The sequence below is a fragment of the Topomyia yanbarensis genome, chromosome 3, assembly GCF_030247195.1.
Source record: "Topomyia yanbarensis strain Yona2022 chromosome 3, ASM3024719v1, whole genome shotgun sequence".
In the NCBI taxonomy this organism is placed as follows: Eukaryota; Metazoa; Arthropoda; class Insecta; order Diptera; family Culicidae; genus Topomyia; species Topomyia yanbarensis.
The window spans coordinates 300,868,131-300,893,981 of record NC_080672.1 but is presented as its reverse complement, the minus strand read 5'-3'; the positions used below and the strand labels follow the sequence as shown (position 1 = coordinate 300,893,981).

The following is a 25,851-nucleotide window of genomic DNA, read 5'->3' as shown; positions in this document are numbered from 1 at the left end:
CGTTGCTCGTGTGGGATAAGAGCAACAACTGATTTAAACGGACATGCGTTGCTTCTATTTATGACTTTTCGTGTTTCATTGAGCAACTAAGCTGCCCTCTTTTGACGGCTGTGTCTGAGAAATCTGCCTCACGAATGGTATTTTTCCTGTTTTTTGTGAACTTTTTAATTTTACCAATTTCCAAAAGTCTACTTTTATTGGAGAGATATTAAATTATTACCAATATTTAAGTTAGGTGTTTCTGAATCGGTTGGTGTATGAATGATTAAAATCCATCTAGTAATATCGGAGTTATAAGCGTGCAAACCTTACATAGTTTCGTTACATGGGAGATAGTTTAGATTTTAGAATGACACCTAGCCCCAGATAGTGGAGTAAGACATTTTTAATGTCAAAATTACTGGCATATACACTTTGCATCAAATTATCACAGAAATCCTCATTTGGACGCAATTGCGGTACATTTGGAGGGTTATCAGCCTTTTATACAAAAGGTATGCCATAATCCTCCAATGCGCCAAAGCTTTTTTGGCATAACAACTAGGTGTCAGATTGGCCGTTCGCTGTCATTTTGTTCACATGGTTTCTCCTAGTCGAAATTAACACTAGATGTTTAAAATAAGTGTGCCTAGAGTATGACGTTTAGTACGGGGCCTTGCGCAGGGTTGCGTTTTTGTTTTAATGTTGGAAGCGTTGTCCAAATTTCATTCCGCATACGTTATAAGTTAAAAAGGTAAATCTTGAAAGCGATTAAGTCAAATTTCATGATAAAAATGTTTTTATCTATGTCAATAAATTTACTATAAGACTTTTAATAGAGTATGTTGTGTTCCTTTCTTAATGTAAATTTCCGTTGACGATGTTCAATCTGCTTTAGCCCAGACGTAAACTTGTCCACCAACTGCTCTATTAGATTCACGCATCGAACCGTGTCAAATCAACGAATTGAAAAAAAAAACTAAAATTTGCATTCACTTAACAATGCATATCTGTATGCACATAATCTCTATGTGCATACAGATATGCAATGCTCGTAACCTTAGTTTCAAAAATATATAAAGTAGATTCAAACTTTCACATCCACTCGAAAGCGGATGAATGACTGTGAGCGCGAAAACGTTTTCCGGAAGCTATCCATCTTGTTAGGCACATAACGGATCCTCATTTTTAGTACCACAATAATTAGACATCAAATGAATTTCCCGTTCGTAAATAAAATAATTCTTATATAAAAACCACAACAAAGAGCAAACACACCATATAACCAGTATGCGTTGCGGGCCCGAAGGGCCCGATGGGCCAGTACTTGCTTTACTACCTACCCTGGTGGCGCCATATCAACAGCACCACGGCGTAGCAACATTGAGTGTTAGTTTGTGTTGCGAAAACAATTAGCAGTATAGACAATTATCTCGGGAATGCCCAGTCCACCAGTCGATAGCGGCACACTGTTTACGGTTACGATCACGTACCGCAGGCATGTGCCATTTTAATAGTACATCGGGAGGATTATTGACGCCTGCTCTATATTTTAAAGCTTATTTTCAATGATTAGGAAACCTTACGAGACGTTTAAAAGGTACTATTATATGAATAGGTTTCGTAACTTTGCTCACTCACGCGAGTTGCGAAAAACAAAAAACTTGCATTTTCCGGATAAACATAGCTTCGCAATTATTAGCATGAGAATAATTTTACAATTCAATGTAGCCGGTTATCACTCTTTTCACTATAAACGCGATACAAAAATTTGTTTTTCAAGGTAATAAACCTAAATGTTACCACCATTAGTTACAAAACAAAAAGTACAGAAAAATGGAGTTTTTTTTTGTAATGTGTGTTATGAACGCCTACCTCGTCAGTACAAACTGAAATCAGTAATAAATCCACCTGGCAGAGTAAAAATATTGTGTTTTATTTATCCGGGGAACTGATGTGAATGATAATTATCTTTCAATTAAGATGTGATTCTTCATTTACGGATCAGTACATTTATCCGAATCCTATACTCTTAAAATGACACCCCACTAATAGGCAAGAGCATACTGCCCTATACTCATAAAAATTGCTGCAGTTCCATGGTGCGTCACAACTCCTCGCTGAATCTTGTATGTGCTCAATGGCGGATATGATAAGGCGTTAAAGGAACACATGATTCCTAGGGCGGGCCACGAGTGTAATAATACCAAATTGACTTTGTTCATTGCGAATCGCAGTAGAAACTGTATCCACTTTCGACCACATCGTGACAACTTCTTGCATCATCTTTCAGCCATTGAGACGCAGATGATCGCAGAGAAGATCGTTGTCAATATTGATCCTATCGCATGTGTTGACCAAGCCTTCTTACTTGCGTCAAAAATTACTTTGACATAGAGGGTGGTTATAATAATTCGAGAAAGACTGTTATTACAGTCGATAGCAGACGTGATAGATTAAACATTCATATGAATTATTCAACAAAAACAAGCTCAACTGTCATACCTTAAGGGTAGAACGAGATCTTCTCGATTAGTATATTGGCTTAACTTCCCCGAGTGGATGGTAGCCGTCTGAAACGTAGATATTATGCCAAAGTTACTATTTCAATTTGCCTAAGGTCCGATTTCTTCACCCTTGCTTATCTTTTAAACCAGGTTCACCAGTACGTTTAAACGTGGCTTAAGCGTTAAGCGAGGAGTCATGTTTAAACGTACTTATTTAAAAGTTAAGCGAGGGGGAAGAAATCGGCCCTTGGTCCAGAATTTAGTTCTATTTGGCTTATAGTACATATTTTATTTGGGGTAGGTGTACTTTTTATCACGCTGAGATTTTCACTAATAAACTTTGGTTGATTTTGTTTTTTTAATTACTCGTAGAAGGTGTAGAGCTCATTTTGATAATGTTCCTATTTACATCTTACTCACTTAAATCAGTTTGTAAGAGTAGTACATACTATCTCTGCTCAATCCATTAGCTCAAATGGTAGGGCAGAACCAGGGGTACATGATTCAAATTTTCAAATTGCACACTTCCTAACAAACAATTTAGCTGGATCATTGCTTGAACAGTTCTTGTCCAGCTTATTCCCTTGTATCAAACGCTTGTTCAGCTTTCGTTGTTTGTTGGGTTCTGACGTTAGTTTTTCGTAAATTATTTTAGGGATCGAAATAAAAGATGATTAGTTTCCATGCAATGCAAAAAAATCGCTAGGAATAATGTAAAATAGGTAAAGTATCCTTTGTACAACAATTCCGAAGTGTCTGTTGTTTTCATGTCTTGCTATTAGACATTGCATTTATCACTCAAATGAGTAAATGCGTCCTGAGATGCTGCTACTTGGACAATAAAAACTCGCATTTTCACGCGACAAGTTATTGGCACTCACACAACTTCTCCGGATAAATTCAACGCAATATTTCTTCGGTTAAATAAATCCGCCGCAGTATGAGCGAATGAGTTTATCACGCTATCCTATTTGTGCTCGCTGCCTTGCTGGCGCTATTCCAAAACACGAAAAAACAAGTCTTTTGTACTCTTTAGTCGTTTTTCTTGGAAATGAAGCGTATTCCTTGACACTTTTATTGATTTCCACGATATTAAAATACTATCACCTTCTCTGGTGAGAAGGAAAAAAATGAGATAAATTTTACCAAGAAAATTATTCTCACGCTATGTGTGGACACGGAGAATTTAGCGACTCAACTTATCTCGGAAAAGTTGGATAAAGGATTAGAGATGGTCGGGTTTCAATTTTCAATTTTTTTTCGAACCCGAACTCGACCCGAATCTGAGAGCTTGAAAATTGAAAACCCGAATTCGACCCGAGCCCGAAATTATAAAACTTGAAAACCCCGAGCCCGACCCGAGCCCGATCGTTTTAAAATTGAAAACGCCGACCCGAATCAGAAAATTTATGATTTGACAAACCCGATCCTAACACGACTTATTAATATGGAGAATCAACTAAAGATCCCGAACATTTTCAATTTTAGGTACCCGAGCTGGATCCTAGGCTCATCTAGGAATGATAGAATCACTCGAAATAGAAGTAGCACCATACGCGTCTAGTTATATCTGCCTATGGTAAAACGAATTACTGGCGAGTGGAATTGGCATTTATATTTGGGTCATTCCACGCGAAGTGATCAAAAAAAGATGCAAACTTGAAATCGACCTTCACGGATTTGAACAAAATTTGGAGGAATTGTTCATCTAGGGCCAATATATAAAAACTCAAATTTTTGTGTCAATTGAACCACCCCTCGGGTCATGGGAGCACCCCCCGTTTTGGCAAATTGCCAAAACCCTTGATTTTCTTTTGATCATATCTCCGGTTCTATTTACTCTAGAATCAAACCACAAGATGGCTTTTGAAGAAAATTGTTCAAGGAGTCTATAAAAAAATATTATTTTTTGCCGACAGTGTTGCCAACTATGCAATTTTTTCAGTTAAATATTAAAAGTTATTTTTCTCTCAATACGTATATTTTAATTTTGAAAATTTTAATGCCATCGCGTTCCACAGACATTTTTAAATAAAAAACACTTATCATCCCAATATAATATGAGCGCATCCTGAGATATATCGTTTTGAAGAGAAAAAATCAGATTTTCTCATATAAAAATCCATTTTTATTGGCCGAAATTGAAAAAATCTTCAAACTGTCATAAAAATCGACCCTGATCTGCTAGAAGCAAACCAAATACGTAGTTTTTCATCATTTCTCGTCTACTTCACGAAAATTTATGTTTGAACTCAGAATACTCAAGTTGGTTTTTTAGTGTTGCGCGCTTGAGATTTTATATGGGAAATTGCGGTTTTTTCTCTTCAAAACGGTGTATCTCAGGATGCGCTCATATTATATTGGGATGATAAGTGTTTTTTATGTAAAAATGTCTGAGGAGCGCGATGGCATTAAAATTTTCAAAATTAAAATATACGTATTGAGAGAAAAATTAACTATTAATATTTAACAGAAAAAATTGCATAGTTGGCAACACTGTCGGCAAAAAATAATATTTTTTATAGACTCGTTGAACAATTTTCTTCAAAAACCATCTTGTGGTTCAAAGTACGTCGAAATTCATATTCCATAGTGGAAAGTTGAAGCAATATTTTCCGACAAATTTCCTCTTTGGTATATTGATGATTACCATGAAAAAAATTTGCGTAGGGAATTTAGATGCGAAACACTTATTGTTGAATGCTCTCCTGAGTGCTCGCTTCAAAAATAAAATATTTCGGGCAGTTTGTGAATCTGAAGAGCAGAGATTTTATACATGAATGAAAAAAATACAATATTTGCGCACCAGAAAATATGACGAATTCAAACGATTAAAAGGTGGTAAAATTTAGTGCGGTTTTATGTGTCATCCATTCGTATCATGAAGTAAAGTTAATTACTACAAAAAGTAAACGGCGTCGAGAAATGGTTAGGTGTGATTTGTTCAAAACCCGACCCTGACCCGAACCCGTCAATTGCAAATTAGAAAAACCCGAGCCTGAAAGTTCAAAAAGTCTTACTCGACCCGAATCCGTGAATTTCAAATTTGAAAGCCCGGAATCCGACCCGAACCTGAGAAGTTTAAATGTATAGAACCCGAACCCAACCCGAAACCCATCTGATTCCAGTCGGGTTTAGGTTTCGGGTCCAAAAACCCGAACCCTATCATCTCTACATCGAATAAATTTCTTCTCACGTGAGTGAGGGAGACTTATAATGTCTGTTTGTACTTAAGTATGTCCGGTAGAGTGTAGAAATGTGCGATGTAAGCATTGAATAGTATCTACCACAAGGCATATATTTTCAGTGGAATTAGAATAAACCAATTATGCCACTCGAAGTTCAACTACTCGATGCTGAATCGTTCAATTGTTTAATGGTTTGAAATTTAGAATTTCAAGCGTAGCCCTAAAGTGATAAAAAAAATTAAGGGAATGCATCTATATATTGAACACAATCTATATATTGAACACAATTTAATCGAATAAACATATTGCGGTTGTTCAACACAACAAAATAAAAAGCAGCGACAGACGCTGCATCACTCCATCATTTGATGGATTCGAGCTCATCCCAGACGTATTATTAATTAAAAACAATTGCCCTTAGTTGGAGAAGCATGCAGACAGTGAGTGATTGGAAAAAGTTCAGACGCAAAGTCTGTTATATGCTACACCCTGTTACGAAGCATGGGTTTCTAACATATTTCAACACATTCTCGGAATGTCAATCTTTTATTATGGTTGATCTTTCGTTGGCACTAATGGATGCTGGTTTATGTAACTACTGGATATAGCCGTTTCTAATTGGATAAAGTTTATAGTTTAGCTGAAGATAGATTTGGGTACGGAGGGAACAGACTTCCCAGAAAGAAACACTGATTTTTTGAAAATTCAATCCCACCCCTCAGTCGATTCTTACATGCTCATTCGCTACTTCGCAGATGCTAAAACAGCCATTACCCCGAGAAATCAACATATTTGCGGTATACCTGCCCAATGTCGAGTAATATTAAATCAAACATTGGAAGAATGTCAATAAGAGAAATTTACTAACTTGCTAAGAGTTTTATTGAGACTTTTAAACTATTTATATTGAAACAACCCAGCTGATCAATTTTTACCGCTAGGTAACATTGTATACATCAGATTAATTTTATTCCCTACAAAATGTGTAAATCAATTCAACTTTGTTAGACAAACTGCATCGATTTGGTTGACTATTTTCGGCAAATTTAAGACCAAGAAAAACGAAAGTAATGAATGTGAAAGACGGATAGGTATTCTAGACCGAATCGGCTATAAACTTAGATCGGAAAACTAAGACTAGGCAAGCACATATGTACATGATCGCCGGCGTCGGCGGTAAAACATGATCATGAGTTATATTCTCTCAACGACCATGCGGTAGACCTGGGTGCAACGCCCAACTCCTACTTAGCAGAAGGCATAGGATTCTTCACATTTCGTTTTCCTGCCATGTCCTAGTTTTCCCTTCTAAGTTTATAACTGATTCGCTCTAGACTACCTACCCCGTTTTTTCATTTCATTGCTTTCGTTTCTCTTAGGCTTAAATTTGCCGAAAATAGCCAATCGATACAGTAGAACATTACGGCAATTAAAAAATAGTAACATTTGTCAAAGTTATAAAGTTTCTAGTGGAGTAAAGTCTGAGTCAGCCACGAACTTTTTTGTGAAACAAATTGTTTGGTTTAACTAAATCCTATGTTTGAAAAAAAATTCATAGACCATTCGTACCGTAACTCTCAGACCGATCGGGTATTTTTTTAATCTCGGTGCGGTGTGTGATTAGACGCTTTGTCTTGGTTTCGCTTTGTGTTCTATTTTTCAAGGTCACATTGCTCAAACTTTGGTTCGCGCAGTGAGGATTAAATAATAGCTAGCTGTACAAGTTGGATTGGTGGATCGTGTGAAACAAATATAAAGATAAGTGATATCTACCTTTCTTCACAAATTTTCTACGTTTTCCCGTCTGTGCGGGTGCTGAACGGTGTCGATGGCTCCCTCTCCGGACGGCCAAGTGGAGGTCCAAACGACTTCCAAGACCGACCCAAATAATGCCCAGAGATCTCGACCGGTCCCATTGTGGTCTTCTTTCGCCCCAAAACGAAATCGCTGAATTTCTTACAGATTTTGAAAAACCTGACAGAACGGTTGTGACCGAAATAACAAAGGTCCGTTAAGACAAGGTCAGAGTCGTGTTGACTAATTCAAAGTGGGCAAACGATTTTCCTTACGGGACTATTATTATATTCCAGCAGTAAGGGTACAGCTTGAAGGCGTCGTCAACGATTAGAGTTTGACATGCGAAGATCTGCTGCAGTACGGGGTTGGATGTTTTAGAGACCGGTAAAAATACTTGAGTGCAAGCGTTTGCATTCAGTATTAGTCGCGAGGGATGGTAAGAAAACACACTCTCAATCAAATTCCTATTGGGTGACCTAGCTGCTATTCAGTATACCCTAGAGTCATTGATACATTACCCGCAAACCATTACTTTATTGTTTCGGATAGACTCAGTTCTATTGATGGTATTCACTCCTCGTATTCTTGGGAGCTACTGAGCTTTATCTGACAAATCTTTCCATATTACTGTGGTATGTGACCCGTCTCATTGCTCCATTCCGGGCAATGAGGAGGCTGACTCTTTAGCTGGGTGCTCTAGAACGTGACATTTAAGGAAGACCGATTTGCTTCAACGAATTTTTCAAAATTCCTCATCAGAGAAACTGGCAACGTTGGCAATCTTCGTGGAGCAATGTAGAACTATGAACCTGGCTACACACGATATTCCTAAATTGTCAACGAAACCTTGGTTCAAGGGAGTAGATGTGACTCGTGACTTCGTTCGTGTTATTTCCCGACTCATGCACATATCCAGCGTATTGGGCTCGTGGTATCTGCGTTTGTGGCGACGGATATCGAGCACATTGTTTGGACGTGCACCGAGTACAGTTCCGCCAGGTCTCGGTTAATGGATACCCTCCGGCCCAGAGAAATACCACTCAACCTTAACTATCTCTTCCTAAAATCAATCAATACAACAACTTAGCCCCACTCTTTCTCTTTTTCTCGTTTTCAGAAGTCTCCTGTACTGCTTTGTGGCGTCGACTCGCATCAGAGCGTCTTTATTCTCACCTTTGTGCTCGCACAAATCAAAATTGGAGCCGAAACAACCTGAAGATTTAGCCCAATAATTTGGAGGATTCCGCATGGGTCCGATGAAGACCACCCGACGTGCTATCTGGGCAGGTAAGGCTGTACTGTTGTATCGTCAATGATTTGCCATAAACTGCAGGCTATTCGTCTCTTCTCCGTCATCGTTGTCCTCCCTATCTCCCCTGGGTATTGCTGTTACTATGATGCTGAGATCAAATCCCCCGGATATGTCTCTCTCAAGGAAATAGGCCGGTGCTATGAAAAGCGAATTTGAAATTGTTTCCCTTATTGCCCTGCATTAATTCTCAATTACATTTTCCTAACTCTAAAAATTAAAACTAAGGTGTTTGAATTAGTATCGAAGTCGAAAAGCTCAGCAAACTCGTTGAAGCGACGAACCGTCGCTAAAATCGGCTTATTAGCAACGTAGGTAGGTTCAACGGATCATTACAAGGTAATTGACGTAAAGCATATATCGTATGAATTTTCACTGGACAGCTTCAATTCTTTCACTCCATGTTTCACGAAAAGGGTGCCAAACGAAGTTTGCAAATTCCTAGTATGAGCGCACCAGTAAGCAATAGAGAGTCTTTAAATTTAAAAGATCCCGGAATTCGCTGGAAATTTTGAACCTAAAACCCAGCTGTCAATAATCGCTGATAAGTGATTGGTATAAGTTGGCCTTTCATCAAGAATAACCCCTAGATCTTTTACGTGGTCGACGCGTTGCAGCTGAGATTCAGCAATATTGTAGTTGAAATTAAGCCTCTAGTGCCCAAATTTTTATTTGGCTTGAAAAAACTTTTGTAGGTGGGTCTCGTGATGAGAAAAACGAAAATAATGTTGATAATTCATGTAAGCATTGGATTTTGGAAGCCTTAAAATAAGTAGGCCGCCTAGAGGCGGTGTTGGGCACCTGGGCGAATAAAAAACAAAAACTTTTTTTCTTCTAGTTACTTCAACATAAGCGAATTCAGATGGTTTATATTTTGGACTCCATCAGAACGCAAATTACCCAAGCTAAGGAGTATTTCTTTAGTGCTTTAGTTGTTTAATTATTGACTTCTAATTTATAGTGGGGGAGACCAGTGTCTGCTGGCGATGGTTTCACTTATCATATTTTGTTTTTTTATTTAAGAAGATCGTTATTATTTAATTTTCGAGATTCTTCAGGTGATATTCCGAAGTACAAATTTTGTTAGTGGTTACGTATATTGTATATACGGCCACGAAAAGTTCTTTTCGCGTGCTATCGAAAAATCTAGTCATTCGTGGAATAGCTTTGAACTAGCTCTAAATAACAAAAACACTGAAATTTGAAAACTTCACCTAGGGTAATGAGCCTATTTTCGCCCTAACCATGTGAAGACGGTGATTAGAGCAGCGTTAGCCATCTTTGTTCAACGCATTGGAAAGCAAACACACCAAAAAAATCTGAATTTTATCGTTGACGTAATTCCAAACTTGCCACAATCTAACAAACCGTAATTGACGAAATGACGAAATATAACCGTGTTCTGTTTAATTTTACATGAAAGATGTACTTTCCACGCGCAGTGCCATAAAATTACACCCTTCAACATTTTAAACAAACGCCATATGAGGAGTGAAATTACGTGACTCGCAAAATTCAACGACATGTAAAATTAAAATCAAATGTAAAACTATGATTTTTTCTAGGTGTGAAGATACTGGTGCCAATTCATACGCATTGCATCAATTGTATTCCGAGTAATTAATGAAATGGTGAGGCACCCTCCCTAATACGACTAAAATGGACTCTTCACTCTAATATGCTCGAAAACTTAACGCTTAACGTGAACGAAACAGAATGTAATGCAACATGAGTACATGGGAGAATGTATTACACAGTACTTGAAGTGCAGGACTATAAACAGCGCCAAATGTCTAATACAAAAGGAGAAAAAAAGATTCCGCCAACTTACCCCAGACTCCCCTAAATATAATTAAATGATAAGGACATCCATATTTATCGCCTTTAGGCGGGCAAAGTGTTTTACCAAAAAAGCTAAACTTCCAAATTATTCCACTAAACCAATTCACATCTACAGTAAAATGCTACTAACAGACTACTCAAAAATATTTTTTCTAGTTATTAAAATTTACAAAAATAGTTAAAATTTGTTTAATGAAGATTACCACTAATCGCAAAATAGTTTTTTTCTACGTTTTCATCGAATTTTCAACTTTGAGCGTCAGTTGCCTTTAACAGAAAGCTACGATTATTCAAACAATGTGTGTGTATGAAAGGTGTGAGCGTTGGGAAGAAATAGTAGTGCGGGTGACAACATACAATCATGTTTTAGTAGTTTTATTTAGATTTTTAAAGTGGCCTCCTAGAGGCGGTGTTGGGAACTAGAGGGTTAAGCATTCCTAAGCTGACCAGTTCTGTCGAAAAAATCCGTACACTATGCGAACCATCTACCTGAGTGTGGTGAACGACTGCGTTTCGTTGCTAAAAGGTGTCCGGATTTTTTCGCCAGAGTTGGTCAGCTTAAGCATGTCCCTTGTACGATGTATCAATGCGACACAGTAACTCACGGCAATCGGCTTCACTCCTTTCAACAAGAAATATTCCATGTCATCGGTAAAAACCAGTTTCCCTCCACGCATTAGAACGAAGACCACATCGTTCACGAACAATGAAAATAGTAATGGTCCTTGTGTACTACCTTGAGGAACTCAGGAAATATTAGAAAAGGATTCATCAGAGACGCTGTCACCAATTTGCACGACTACCTCGCAGTGTATAAGGTAGGATCGAAGCCAGTGGCAGAATCTTATCTTATCTTACATCCTAGTTTATCAAGTTTTGCTAGCAGTATCTCGTGATTAACTGTGTCGAAAGCGGCCTTTAGACCTGTATAGTCCGTGTCCACTTGGAGTTTCTTCTATGCAAAACCAGAAACCAGACCGACCAGAAAATAATCCGTACATAAATGTTGACGAGCTGAAAACAGCACCTCGTTGACAAGCGATTCGAAATTTGTTCAGTTTTTTCAGTGAAGTGATTCCCCGGCAGTTCTCGATCTAGCTTTTGCCACCTTTCTTGTGAACTGCAACCATGACTAAACACTTCAAAATTTTTGCTGCTGAATTGAGACATTGAAAAGGTGCTTCAGTGGGATCGCAAAAATATCGGAACATTTATTCAGAATAGCTGAAGGCATATCACTTAGTCCTGAAGCATAAGACGATTTAGAGAGAACCGATTGTTCTGAAACGGTGAATACATCCATATCCACCGCACCAACAGGAACATCACGGGCCAACTTTTCGAGCAAGATAGCAGATGACGCATCAGTCGTGAAGAGTAACTGGAAAATTGAGAGCATTTTGCCCCCGTCGCAGTCGTTACTTCGCCATTGTAGACCATCCTAGACGGAAGACCCGTCTCCTTTCTCTTCGTATTATTAAAAGTCCATTTCCATCGAATTTCGTTAAAAGTTTTATTGGATGAGGTTTACACACAGCAATCTATTGTGACTGCGGTATTCATTAAGCATGGCGTTGTACCAGGGAGGCTTCCTTGGAGGTTAATATTTTGGAACGGATTTTTCGCTACAGTGAAGGCATAAATGGTTATAGAAATCGACCGTAGCATCTACATCAAGTAGTACACTCCAGTCGGTCAGCAACAGGGAGCGTGCTACTAGATCAGTTTTACGAAAATGACGACGATTCACAGCTTCTTCATATTGTGGTGAACTAATTATAGAAATAGATATTTCTAAAGCGGAATGATATTTATCCAAAGGAACGATCACACTAGAAACTTCACTCAGGCAGTGCATTCGCAATGACGAAGACAAGGTCAAGAAAATGATTGATGGTTGGAAATCGTGCCTGCTTAATTAAGTCCGTGAAAAGCCATCCTGCCCAGAAGTAAGCGGCTGGCAGGATTCGGTGTCGAGGATGAAGGGTAACGGTAAGCGTATCCACGTCCAGTAGAAACCCACATAAGCCCTGGTTGGTTGAGATCACCAAGGACTATCATCAAAATGTTTGCCTGAAAAGAAGAGCGCTCTACAGAGTCTAGATTGAGCTGCGTAATAGAGCAGTCAAGTCGTTTAACTGGATCTAAACAGCTCCATGGATGTAAACAGCTCCAATAAAGTAATTTCTTTGTCTGTGTAGTAAACTTCGTCCAAACAGCTTCAATGCTTGATGAACTATCCACACCAAATTCACAGGAAGCAAGTGCGGAAGAAACAGCGCTTTGAGCTTCGCCGCTGATATGAGCGCCTTGACCGCGTAAGAATCCCCGAAGAGCTGCATTTTGATGTAATACGATTATCAAACCAAGTTTCTGTCAGAATGCGAATATTAAAGTCGCCGTCAACAGCAGCCAGGTACAATTCCTTCATTTTCGTCCGTAGCCCTCTGACGTTTTGGTAGTACAACCGCAAACCGTCAGCGCCACGTACCGAGCGTCCCGACATATTGCAATGACGTGACGTATGTACCCGATAGCAAGCTAGCGAGCGTTTCGTCATTTCAAGCAAAATACTCGCCTGAGAAGGGAGTTCGGAAGACCCCTCTCGATCTCCGAACGCAGGGTCGGGACGACTGAGCTGGTCGCTAGCTGTTAGCACGACTGCGTTGGAACGCTCGGGGCTTCCGTAGTACGGTATAACAGGCGTCTCGTGATTGCAGCGTAGCGTGTATTTATCTATATCCTAGCTTGGATATAACTTATATTATGTACTGAAGTACAGTTTAGATCCGCAATTTTGTATAAAAATCATGCTGCTCCAATTTTGGGTGAAAAAATTTGTTTTGTTGTTATGCTGAATTTTTATGTTGACATATGCATATTTAAAACTAGCTTTCATGGCCCTTAACAAATTATCTAAATCGAAATGATTATCCAAATCATGTGCGCATGAAAATCAATCAGAGTCAAACCAAACATCAATTCCTGAGCGTGCCTGTAGTGTCACATTTTCGTTTGGTGCCCAGACCATGAATTTATTACTAAATGTTAGGCACACACGCGTTCATGTATTTAAAAATAGATCCAAGTATTGACAGTTTTATTAGATGGTTTCAAAAAATAAATAACAACAAATTGGAAGTAAAAGAGAAGATAATAACATGTGACATTTCGATAGCACTGGTAGAGTAGAATGGGTTCAAATAGGTATGGCGGTACAACAGGTATAAGTCATTATCTTTGCTATGTTATTGCTGAGATCCTTCATGTTGCGTGAATTAGATACACGGTTGAGAGCATCGTTAACGACTGTCATTTCCGCTGTTACCGTGGATCGGCTGTAGTAGTTACGGCGTCGTTTAATTTTTCGCGCATTGTTTTGAGAAAACACATTGTATTTCGTCCTCAGTACAGTACATTTAATCACTGTAAAAAACTGTCAAGGGACTTTTTACTTACGTAGAAATTTGTGCTGAACACGTGTATTGTGTTGGTTTTTCGATATTTCTTGTTTTGAAAAAATACGGGCATCAACAACGCTTGGGGGCACGATGTGTCAACCATTTGGGAAGACTGTAGGGCACTACTATTAATGTAAAGTGTCAAGCAATTAATTTCAATTGAAGACTTTCAGCCGTTTCCCAAAACTCCACTGCGCAAACCATCGAATCGAGGCTGAAACAAATGCAAAGCTGCACTTCTCACTGATTCAGTGATGCTGGAGTCTTTATGAACTGAGCAAGCAGCTACAGCTACAACTTTTTAATATCTGCAGTAGTCATACTCTTCAAATAAAAATTGCTGATTTCTAGGCTTGTACATCGTTTTGTTTAATCACCAATAAAGTGACCTATCGCACCCCCTGATCTTAAAAACGTCGAAAAAAGTACCGTCGCCTTAATGGATTTAGCATGAAAACTATTTACTCAAGCATAAAATCATTATTGCCAAAACGTTGCCAAACCTTACCAACGAGTGCTAGTTTGTCTTAATCGGAGCAAAAATACCATCACACGAGCTCGCCAAAGATAACTGACCTACTTGACCCTGCTCTACTCTACTACTGGTGAGTTTTGCCATGATTGGTGTAAATGTCGTGTTTTTTGGCCCTTCTTTGAAATATTTTTTTTATTTCGATTATAGGAATCAGGAATCAGAATATATTGGCTCAAATGGCACGTTCCCCGTACATAGTCGGGGATTTGTGCCTTGGTAGAGGTTTTAACCTTACGGTTATTCGCCTCTTCGGGATAGAAAAATCTCTTATGAAAAATTTCAAACTCTATGTGCGGGGTCGGGACTCAAACCCAGGTGCGCTGCATACAAGGCAATCGATTTACTAACTACGCTACGCCCACCCCCTATTTGGAACATTTAGAAATTAACGGATTCGCGTCATGTGTTCTTCATTTTGTTGATATCGTGAATGCTTGAAATATTTTCAATCATGAATACTATTTTGGGTAGGACGAAGTTTGTCGGATCAGCTAGTTCATTATAAAATACAATCTCTTGATTGTTTATTCTTCTTACATTCAAGAGATTATGTCCTCCTTTGCGCTATTTTTTAATTCAACAAATTAAGGGTAGCCATCTCTCTAGGTATAAGACCAAGTTGTGGTCTACATCTTTTGACGAAAATCTATTTCAACCCCAAAATCCTTGGATTAGTACAGCTATCGGTACTTTAAAATCTCAAGACTCAAACATACAACTAGCGATCAGAAAGATCAGTGTCAAAGATCTTCACTACCAAACCGAGTTTTTGGAATTGTGTACAAGATTTAATTGCTACAACAGTTTTGCTTACTACACTGAAGATACTCGATTGTGTTTATGCTGCTTTGAACCTCAATGTACAGAAAAGGGTTCATATTAGAACTAATGGAAAAGTTATTTCAAACTGGCCCCTTATTTCGACGGAAACATCTAGTATTTCATGTTTTTGCCATGCATACCTCAACCTTGACAGTTATTACCTTGATGTTTATCCTCATTCGACGAACGACAAACCCATCCCCAATTCGATACTGGCCAGCCTGCGTGCGTCGAGCACTGGGGAGCACATATGCTAATACGTGCTAATTGAAAGTGCATCACACATTCAACCACGCGTTTCTGTCAATGTTGACAAGCTCCTGGCACTCCTGGAGTAACGGAAAGCTGTTTTATTATTAAACAGAAAAGGGATAGATTTTTGTTGACCTTTGAACAGTTGTGCTGCTAGGAATTTGATTTCAAACAACTAAGACTTCTTTAATCTTGCGATTGTAAGCAGCTGGTCAGGTGTGCATTGGGCTAAATATTATTGTTACTGCATGTAACAGTTATTCATACTATGTGCAGTCATTTCTGTTAAGCTATGGAAGTACCTCATTGTTATATCTCTAATAATGAGGTTTTGTGCCGGAGGCTATCGACTTATTGATCCATCTCGGAAGAAAACATCACTTTTTACATCATTATGAAATGGGTTCGAATTAGTGGAATCAAAAGAATGATGTATGAAAATACTTGATACAAATATCACATCGGAGGGCATTTGCCAATCTTATAGCAAATTAGAATGACATTGAAAGCGAGTTACGCGTGCACTGTATTCGATCGATGAATCGTTTGTTTGTTTACCCGTTCAACTAAACATGAGCCACGTCTGAAAAGATAATTCTGTGGCAGTAAATTACGAAAAGTTTGCTTGACCGATCGGTCATTTTTTATTGATAATCCTAAAATTTAGAAAACTGAACAAATTAAATAAATTAAGATCATATGTGAACTCAGTTCTCAGAAAAATCAAAGAACACGACCCTACTAATTTGAGATGAAATCCCCAAAACACTAAACATTTGAGATACAATCTCTACAATGCCACGATTGTTTTACGTTGAAGTCCTATCCCAAAATAAATAGTTATGATAACTTGTTCAATGGGGAATCACGTTAGTGACACATTTATTTGGCGGCAATCGGTTAGCGTAATACAAACAAGCAGGTGATAATGACAATTTCGAACGATGAATGACGACACTCAGCTGATTGTATGAGTGAGTTTAGGTGAATCGAATCTATCGCCAGCGACACATATCTGTGATCAGTACATGCTGCGGTCATTACAAGTTTATACAACAGCGCTAGGGTTTTGCCATGTCGTTTTGCTTGCATGCGCGTGTCGCGAGCTGCGGAATTAGAAATGAATTGATATAGGGTAACTGTTATCTGATTAATCTTAGTCCCTTTGTTCATCCTAGATATTTGGACCAATTGAGCCAATTGAGGTATTGGCTCAATTTGTTACGCAAAAAATGCGGTTGGAACAAGTGTATTCTACCCTTGCCATTTGTTTTGTTATAATAATATCATTGTAATTGACAACTGCTATGCACGGCTAGCGACAGCACGTCGGAAGAAGAGCACGTTGTTCATACAATTCGATTGAATAAGGGATCATCTACCCTACGACACTTTCTTTCTCTCAATGTCAGAGGTTTCGCGAATTGGGACATATGCAGAATGATTTAAAAAAAAAACAACAAATACAATAAATCTCGACCTTGAATTGACTGTCTGCGGTTCAGTCAAGCCTGATAGTGAGCGAACGTATTTCAATCGGTGTGGGCTTATCAGGTTGAAATTCGATTTCGTTTTTTTTTCATAAATGTTTTGCAAATGTTACTGATTCTATGATACTGCATTATCACCTTCATCGAATCACATTTGGAAAAGATGGTTGGGTAATGTCTAGGACATAGCAGAGTTTTCGCGTCGGAATTCGTATGATAACATAATCAAAATTCCACCAACCAAGTTGCAGTTCCTAATAATTGTCTCCTTAGTATACCGGTGAATTGTATATTTGTGGTGTTTGAAGGATGCGGCTGGAGCATCCATTCAGAAGACTATATCCTAAGTATTCCGAATGGATGCTCCGGCCGCCGCCTTCAAACACCACAAATATTCAATTCAAGATTTGTGGCTGGAGTTAACTTGAAACGAGCGACCATCAAAAATCAATGAGCTAAGATCATATATTTGAAAATTGTTTTATTTGCGTTTCTTGCGAATTGCTTAGCGTTGAAAACAAATACATTTTACACACTAAAAAAAGTAAGAATAAACAAGATTCAAGTTTGATTCAATCAATACTATTGCGAATTCATTTCTTGGCTTTTCAAATCTTTTGTAATAACCAAAGGAAAGAACAACTCAAAGTTACTTGAAATCGAACAAAAATTCTGTTGCTTTTCTACCAAGAGATCAGTTCGATCTAACAAATTTATTTTGTTTCAACAATATTTCTGTTTAAAATGCATACAGAAGTATTTGTTGAACTAAACCAAATACATGCTTTCGAGAAACGCTCAATTCAGTTTGATACAGTCATTCGTCAAGTTTGAAATTCAACTAAACGTTTTGTTGTTTCAAAAAGGCCTGATTCTTCTGCATGTACGGGTAGTGACCGGCATAGAAATTTACAATATAGTATTTTCCACATAACCAGCCATTGAACAATTTCCTGTCCTGTCACTAAGCTAGTGTCGGATTCTGATGAAACGAAATCGAAAGGCAAATTCCATAACTACACTCTTAGAAAAAATGAAACCTACATTTGACGCAAACAACGTAGCGACGTATTTTATCTGTCTGATAATAGGATTTTACATGTTATGATATGTAAAATTAAATAATGTGACTCTTTTGATGTAAAACTCAGACCGAAGGATCTAGGAAAAGCCGAACAACTTACATTTTTACATTTAATTAAATGTAAATTTATGTGAATTGGAACGCTCCTTTTATGTGCATCTGGCAAAACGTAAAGTTGCAAGAATTTTTTTTTTGCTGTGTAGTTTAGTTACAGGGTTGTGCTCTTCACGCGCAAGATGGCTCTAAACAATCTTCTCCTTAATGAAGAAAAAATTGAACCAATTGTATGATACTTGGGAGTAGTACATCATACTCAACGTGCAGCCTAAAGAGACTAAGATTATAGTATGATCAATAACGTAGATGGCCAATTTTGGGATGGGAAGAAATGCTAGTTCAACACTTGTAACTATTATGACCGAGGAATTCTCCGCACCACGCACAAATGTCGCAGGATAGGATTGGTATTAGTAGGTAGGGAAATGATTCGGGATATATCTTGGTAGATATTGTGATTCAGCTTAGTACACACGCGCTTTTAGATCAAAGTTTGCAGGTGCGCGACCTCCAGTAGAAATATGAATGCCGTTCGAATGGACATTTTAATAATTATTCTTAGTAATATGTACACAAGTCGCTCGCAATCAATTTCCGAGAATTCGAAACGAGCAATTTGAACTCCGAACAGGTGACTATCGGGAGTATTGTGTCTTATTAACACTTCAATGATAATTTCCCAAGTTGGCAGTACAAAGCTAGCGTACAAAAAGTATAAAAAAATATCCCAAATCAATGGGAAGAAATTCACTGCGAAATGACAAGTTGGCATCTCCACTCTCCATATTAGACGCGTTGCAATAATTGGGTTAAATGCCAAATTGAAAACGATATGTTTATTATGCGTAATAAATATAATAAACACAATGACAAGAGGTCTTGATCCATCGGCGGCTCAAAAGAAGGATGAATGGAAGAACCGACCGACTACCATATGTGCGGTTCAAACTCGAAAGAGGCAGAGTACTGTACTGGATAATTTTAAAGAGCGATTTTACGAAGTTTCAGCTTCTGATGGTCCTACATTTTCTGACACAGTGAAGTTCTGGAGTGTTGAAATGTTTACCACTGTTTAGGACAGCAAAAGTAGTACAAGCTTGCTGATAGTCGCTTCTTACGACATGGGAGCAGGTTCCCAGTGGTGCTATTCTTGGCTGAAATAGTGCAAAAAGATTTTACCCCGTCAGACAGAACACGGCCTTATTATAATAGATGTCTATAATCAGAAAAAGAACGAACGCCATAATAAATCGTCTGCTCTGTAAACCGATCTACATATACAGTCTCTGAGAAAAAATCCTCTGTCAGTCGCCTTTGAACCCCTAGCGTCAACTAGTTTCACAAATTTTTCTGTTTAAGATTAAGACAACAGTTGCCCGGCAAGTATCTATTTCAAATAGACTATAAATAGTACCGTGGGTAATAGAGTGACAGGAAAAAATTGACCCTTATCGGCCCACCCCTGATTCCTAGTCCCACCAGGAGTACTTGCACCAAATTTGAAGCAAATCGGACAAGTCTAGCTACCGGACCAATGTGCCTAAAATTTGTATGGGATTTTTCAACTATTTACATGGAGAAACCCCACTAGCTCGCATTTTCGCCGCTAGGTGGCACTGTATGCGTCGTATTATCACTGTAAGTGAAAATAAGAAAGATAATTTAATTGTCTACAACATTGTCGAAGACTGCTAGTCAATCCGACTTTTTTAAAAGAAGTTATTAAACTTTTAACGAAGTGATGTCTGAGCCAGTTTTGCATGGGGCCTAACAGTACATGGTTGTGTATCAGTAAATTATATGAATTACCTTTACCTTGTTCAGTAAATTATATGAATTACCTTTTAATAATTGGGATCAGTACAGACTTAGTGCAAAACAAATCATTGGTAGTTTTCCCTTCTTTTAAACATGAACTGTTCTTAAACGGAAAAGAAATCAAAATCTCTATTTTAATTTAACGTAAGTGATTTGTATATTTAAATGCTAAATTATAGTTCGCCCAATGTTCACTGTCCTAAATGAAAATTGTGTCATATGATCATTACATTATGCCGAATGATTTGTTGCCAAATGGTTCATCGAAACTATCACCGTAGATAAACAAACTGTATCATTGGAAAATAGGTTTACTTGCGCATTCTCCAAGATTCTTTTCGTGTAGTTAATGTATAGAATAAACAATCCCTCGACGTTCTGGAAGTTTGTGAACAGCAGTAAACGCGCTGGTGGCATTCCCGTAAATGTTTATCTTGGAGATGCCAGTGCGCAATCCACAGCCGAATCCGTAGACCTTTTTGCAGAGCATTTTCGTGGGGTATTCACCAACCCAGCTATCTGTCCGTCACAAGAGTATATATACACATTACCATCATACAATATCAGTCTCCCTAGCTTGAATATGACTGAAGCAGACGTGTTGAAAGCTCTATCCAGTGTCGACCCATCGAAAGGACCAGGCCCGGATTGTTTGCCTCCGATATTCATTGTCATTGCCGGTCAGCATTATTTTTAACCGCTCAATCACTGAAAGCGTCTTCCCGAGTGCATGGAAACAAGCGGCTATATTTCCAATTCACAAGGCTGGAGACATTCATAATGTTGAAAATTACAGAGGAATCTCACTTTTGAACTGTTTTGCTAAAGTCCTTGAAAAATTGAGATGTACGCTGCTGCTTCTCACATCATCGACGAATGTCAGCATGGATTTGTGAAGCAACGTTCTACAAACTTCAAATTTGATGATGTACACAAGCATCTTGGTCCCCTCTGTTGAGAACCTTCAACAAACCGATGCAGTATATTTTGACTTCTCGAAAGCATTCGATAAAGTACCTCACAACATTGCTCTTCTGAAACTGCAAAGACTAGGATTTCCTGCGTGGTTAACTAGATGGTTGCAATCATATCTGTCTAGTCGGAGTGCTTTCGTTGAAATTGGTTCAACACGTTCTAGCTCGCTCGACATGCCAACCGGAGTCCCTCAAGGAAGTCACCTAGGGTCGCTATTTTTTATTTTATTTATAAACGACATTTGTGCTCGTATTAAATCTGGAAAACAATTCTTCGCCGACGATTTGAAGATTTTTCGTTCCATTGCTTCTGGACTTGACTCTGCTGCACTTCAAGATGATGTACTTAATATTGAACAATGGTGCCTGTTGAATGGTATGCAGATAAACGTTGACAAATGTAAAATGATGACCGCGTCATCGAAAGAGTGGACGCAACACTTGGTTTCCTGAAGAGAAATACCGCTGGCTTCAACGATTTCTACGCACTAAAATCTCTATATTGCGGATTGGTGCGAAGCATTTTGGAGTATGCTGTGCAAGTGTGGGCTCAACATCACAACGTCCAAATAAACCGATTAGAACGCGTACAAAGATGTTTCGTGCGATACGCTCTAAGAAATTTGCCATGGAACGACCCAGCCCATCTACCACCTTACAACGATAGATGCATGCTGCTTGTGTTACCGACGATAGAATTCCGCCGCACATTCTTGCATAGAATGTTTATATTTGATATGTTGTGTAATAACATTGACTGCCCAGATATTCTTGCACGGATTAATGTGTTTGTACCTCCTCGCGCTCTAAGGAACCGTTCTCTTTTGTGGATTCCTAGACTTCGTACTGTTTACGGTCAAAACAATCCTGTGGATAGATGTTGCTACAAATTCAACGAAACTTCACATGTGTTCGACTTTAATGTCACAAAATCTAGTTATAAGTTAGCTATTAGAAATTTTTAATTAATTTAGAAAGTATGTTCTATTTTTTAATAATCTGTACGGTATCTACCGAAGATCGAACAAATAAAAAAAGGTGATCCTAGTATACCACCCGTAGGAATACCAAGGTAAATCACGTCTTTCGATGATGTAGAGCTCTTGTACCTTGTAATTTGCGTACATCTTTCTAGGTAACTGCGTTACCACTCGGGAGCATTTCCTCTTACGCCATACCCCTCCAATACACAAATCAGTTTATCAAATCAAATGTTTAAAAGCTCGTTTTATGTCAACCAAAACTTCCGAAACAACTTTTCCATTCTCAATGACCTGCTTACGTTTCAACAATAATGGATTAAGCGCTGTTTCACACGGATAATTTTTCCGAAGACCTGATTCTTCACACAAAAGTATACCAGCACTATCTACATAACCGATCGATTGTTCTTTAACGACTGTCTCTAAAACTATCTCGAAGTTCGGCAGCATATTTATCGGACTGCGACCCTCTACTCGTGATGAATTCGAAACATTTGGTACTGGTATTACGACCGTCTTCTTCCACCCTTCCGGAAAAAACACTACACCTGAGCGACTCATTAACTATTAACCATTTGTCAACAATTCTTTCAAACGCCAATACCACTACTACCTTAGTAACATTATCCGTTCCCGAACAATTTTTAAGATCCGAGACAATTTCTTTAAATTTAAGCATATTAATAGGCTTGAATTCTTGAAAAAAACGGATTTTCGATTCTTCACGGTTGCCGTGTAGGTGGGGGAATCGCTACGTGGATCCCTTCAACGCTCTTGATAGAAAACTTTTTGAGTTTTTCTACTGCTACTTCGTCAGAATACACACTACTCGAACCATCAAATAAATAACCTTTGAATTTTTCTCCTAATTTGGTAGGAGTGTTTAAACATTTCCAGAGTTTCTTGGAATCGCCAGTACATTTATTTCTTGATAGTTTTTTTGCTAAACAAAGGTCACGCACAGGATGATTGTGGGGCATTTAATTCTTTTATCAGTCTAACTAGAGTTGCTATGTGAAGAAATCTCCTCTAAGGGCCAATACAGTAATGATTGTCACAGAGAACAGACGTCCATCTCCAGCATTAAAGTAGTGTAACAATGGAAGATATTTCAAAAGGTAGTTGGTGTATCTACATCACCTGTCATGACCAGTCCCTCTCTACCGTGGGAACCGGTAAAGAGGGACAAGTCTGTCTGTGCCAGGAGACATGTTGGTAGACTTGAGTGGTTCGTAGTTATGTTGCCTAAGCTGGACTCCTGCCAGTAGAAGACAAAAGATTAGCCAGTAAGATTTTAAGCCTAATTATAATAATCCTGCCACTTGCCAGTTTCCCGATGTGCATATTTCACATCCTTGCTCTCACTTTAGTACTATGGCTCAAAATTTACAGAACTTTCTCTACTCAGTCATCTCTAGCTAATTGAATATCGTTAAAAAGTAAAAAAGAAAATGCGATTACATATTAGTCAAAATAAAAAGGAAATAAAGCATATTCTTCTTTCCAACGGCTATTTCTGTCATTACCGCCTCATCATTTTGCTCTTAACTAGTACCATAACTGCCTCACCCGTCCAATAAAGATACGCCAGAAGTTTTTGTTGAATTCCGAAACTAAGGGAAACTATATTAAGCACATGAAAATGTTTGAAGTGCAGAATTATATTGCCTGAAGTTGCCTCTTTAGATTAAAGCGAAACTAGAATACTTGAAAAGGAGTCCTCAGCAACGCTATTACGTTCGGGTTATCATCTTGAAATCTATAGTTTTCACATGTCTTTGGTATTATCACTTCGAATGAAAATTGAACTACCAATTAGATCGAGTTATAGTTCAAGCACAAACAGCATATATTTGCACAAATTCCTTTTAAGAAATATGTTAGAATCTTGAGTAACAAATGATCTATCTGATCACTTGTCAATTCGTACCTGGCGATAGCATCGACATATATCAGATGAACCCTGTAATTTTTATATAACTTTAACGCTAAATATGGACGTCTGTTCCCTGGAGAGAGAATGTGCACAAACATTTGATAAAAATGCATTCTGTTGTGGCGTAACTACGTAAACTATAATTGCCCAGGAGTATTACAAGATGCAAAATGCGCAATAAAATAATCAATATGCAATTAAACAATCAGTCGGTCAGTCGTCCATATTAATTGATCCGATTATTTTAACCGTGATAGATGATAATTGATTCAATCATAAGCGTTACAATATTATTGAACTTTTTCCCTTCATTGCTATGTTTGTGTTAAACTAGCTTGAACTCAAGAAGTATGTTACTTAATTCAATTCTTTCTTTTCCATTCATGCAGCTTCAAAGTATTATTAGCTGCAAATTCGATAGCTTTCCCAACGGAAACAAAAGTGGCCAAATCTAAATTTAATAATGTTTCATTTTGCATTTAAATCAATTCACTCACTAACATAGTCAAACCAACCGTATCGTAAGTCCGAACAGAGCACGTGCTTTTGAGATCCACCCGATCAAGTACATACACAGTTCATCCGAAGCAAGACTTCTAGGTCTTTTTCTCAATGGCTTCCCTTACTCGCCAGCCGTGTGTCTGTTTCTGTTCATATAAAATCGGTCTACAACATACGCGCGCCCATGCCATACCCGCACGCGGGTATCTCTTCCATTTTTTCTGCCGTCGATTATGTCCGACATTCAGAAACGACCATTGCCCTCGTCACAGGCTTATTGCTGCGTCTGAAATGCGTGTGGCGATCAATCCCGTCTCGAACGAGTTTTTCTGGGTTCGTGAACCGCTCGCAAGTAGGTGACACATTTTTCATATTATCATTAAATTGTAAATTTACTACTATGTTTGGTATTAATTACGCTCGGCTAGTCATAAATAAATAGATCAGCTTACCGCGATTCAAATAATTATCAGAGGTTGCCACTTTAGATGAGGGTACACAGCTACCAGAAGATCTACGTGAACAACGACGATGAACAGAATGATAGCGATTTTGATCGATGCACAATTTTATAAACCACTTTAACGCCTCAAAACATAACTCACTTGGCAACAAACACTTTCACAAGACACTATTTCCGTTTTCTTTAACAGGATTCACAGCAATTCTTTTGCCCACAGTTCAGCACAAATAAGGACAAGAAATTTGTCACAAAACTGTTAGAATATTAGAAAAAAAATAAGCTGAAAACCGTGATTTCATTGGAACGGACAGCAAGAAAATGATTTTCCACTGTTTAACTCGGACAAGGTAATCATTCGCCGCGTGGACGTTTTTCAGTTTGCGACACGACACGAAAATACAACCGTCAGTAGCAAGAGCCGGGAAATGAATGAATCTCGTCGTGAGTACGAATGGCTAGTGAGAGTATACGATTGAAAGGTTTCAGATATATACAGATTTTTTTTCGTGCTGATTGACGTTGCGTTGTGGTAAAACGAGTGATTTGGTGTTGGTTATGAATGAACTTTACAGTTGTATTACTTGCGCAACGTGAGTAGTACAATTCGTAAATCGTTTCCAACTACGGACGGTTGTTGATAGACACTAGAAATTGATAGAGAATATTGCGAATTGTGATAGAGGTGCTCGAAAATACGGGATTGAAGATAAAACTTTTTAATGTATTAGAATGATGAACCTATTTTGGGAGCATAGTACAGTTAAGACCCGTTTTTATCAGCCCCTTGGCGAATTTTAAGCTGATAAAGCAGGGACATTGATAAAATCGGGACATATATTTTTCTGTGTTTTTA

General features: G+C 38.3%; 1 protein-coding gene across 1 annotated transcript in view; it reads right to left on the bottom strand.

Annotated features, from left to right (window-relative positions):
• Positions 1–25,435, bottom strand: part of LOC131688438 (putative phospholipase B-like lamina ancestor) — a 59,008-nt gene extending 33,573 nt beyond the window's left edge. Inside the window, exon 1 of the mRNA XM_058972666.1 lies at positions 24,988–25,435. The gene's annotated coding sequence lies outside the window, so the exon portion shown is untranslated. The remainder of the gene's footprint in view (positions 1–24,987) is intronic.
• Positions 25,436–25,851: the final 416 nt, after the last annotated feature.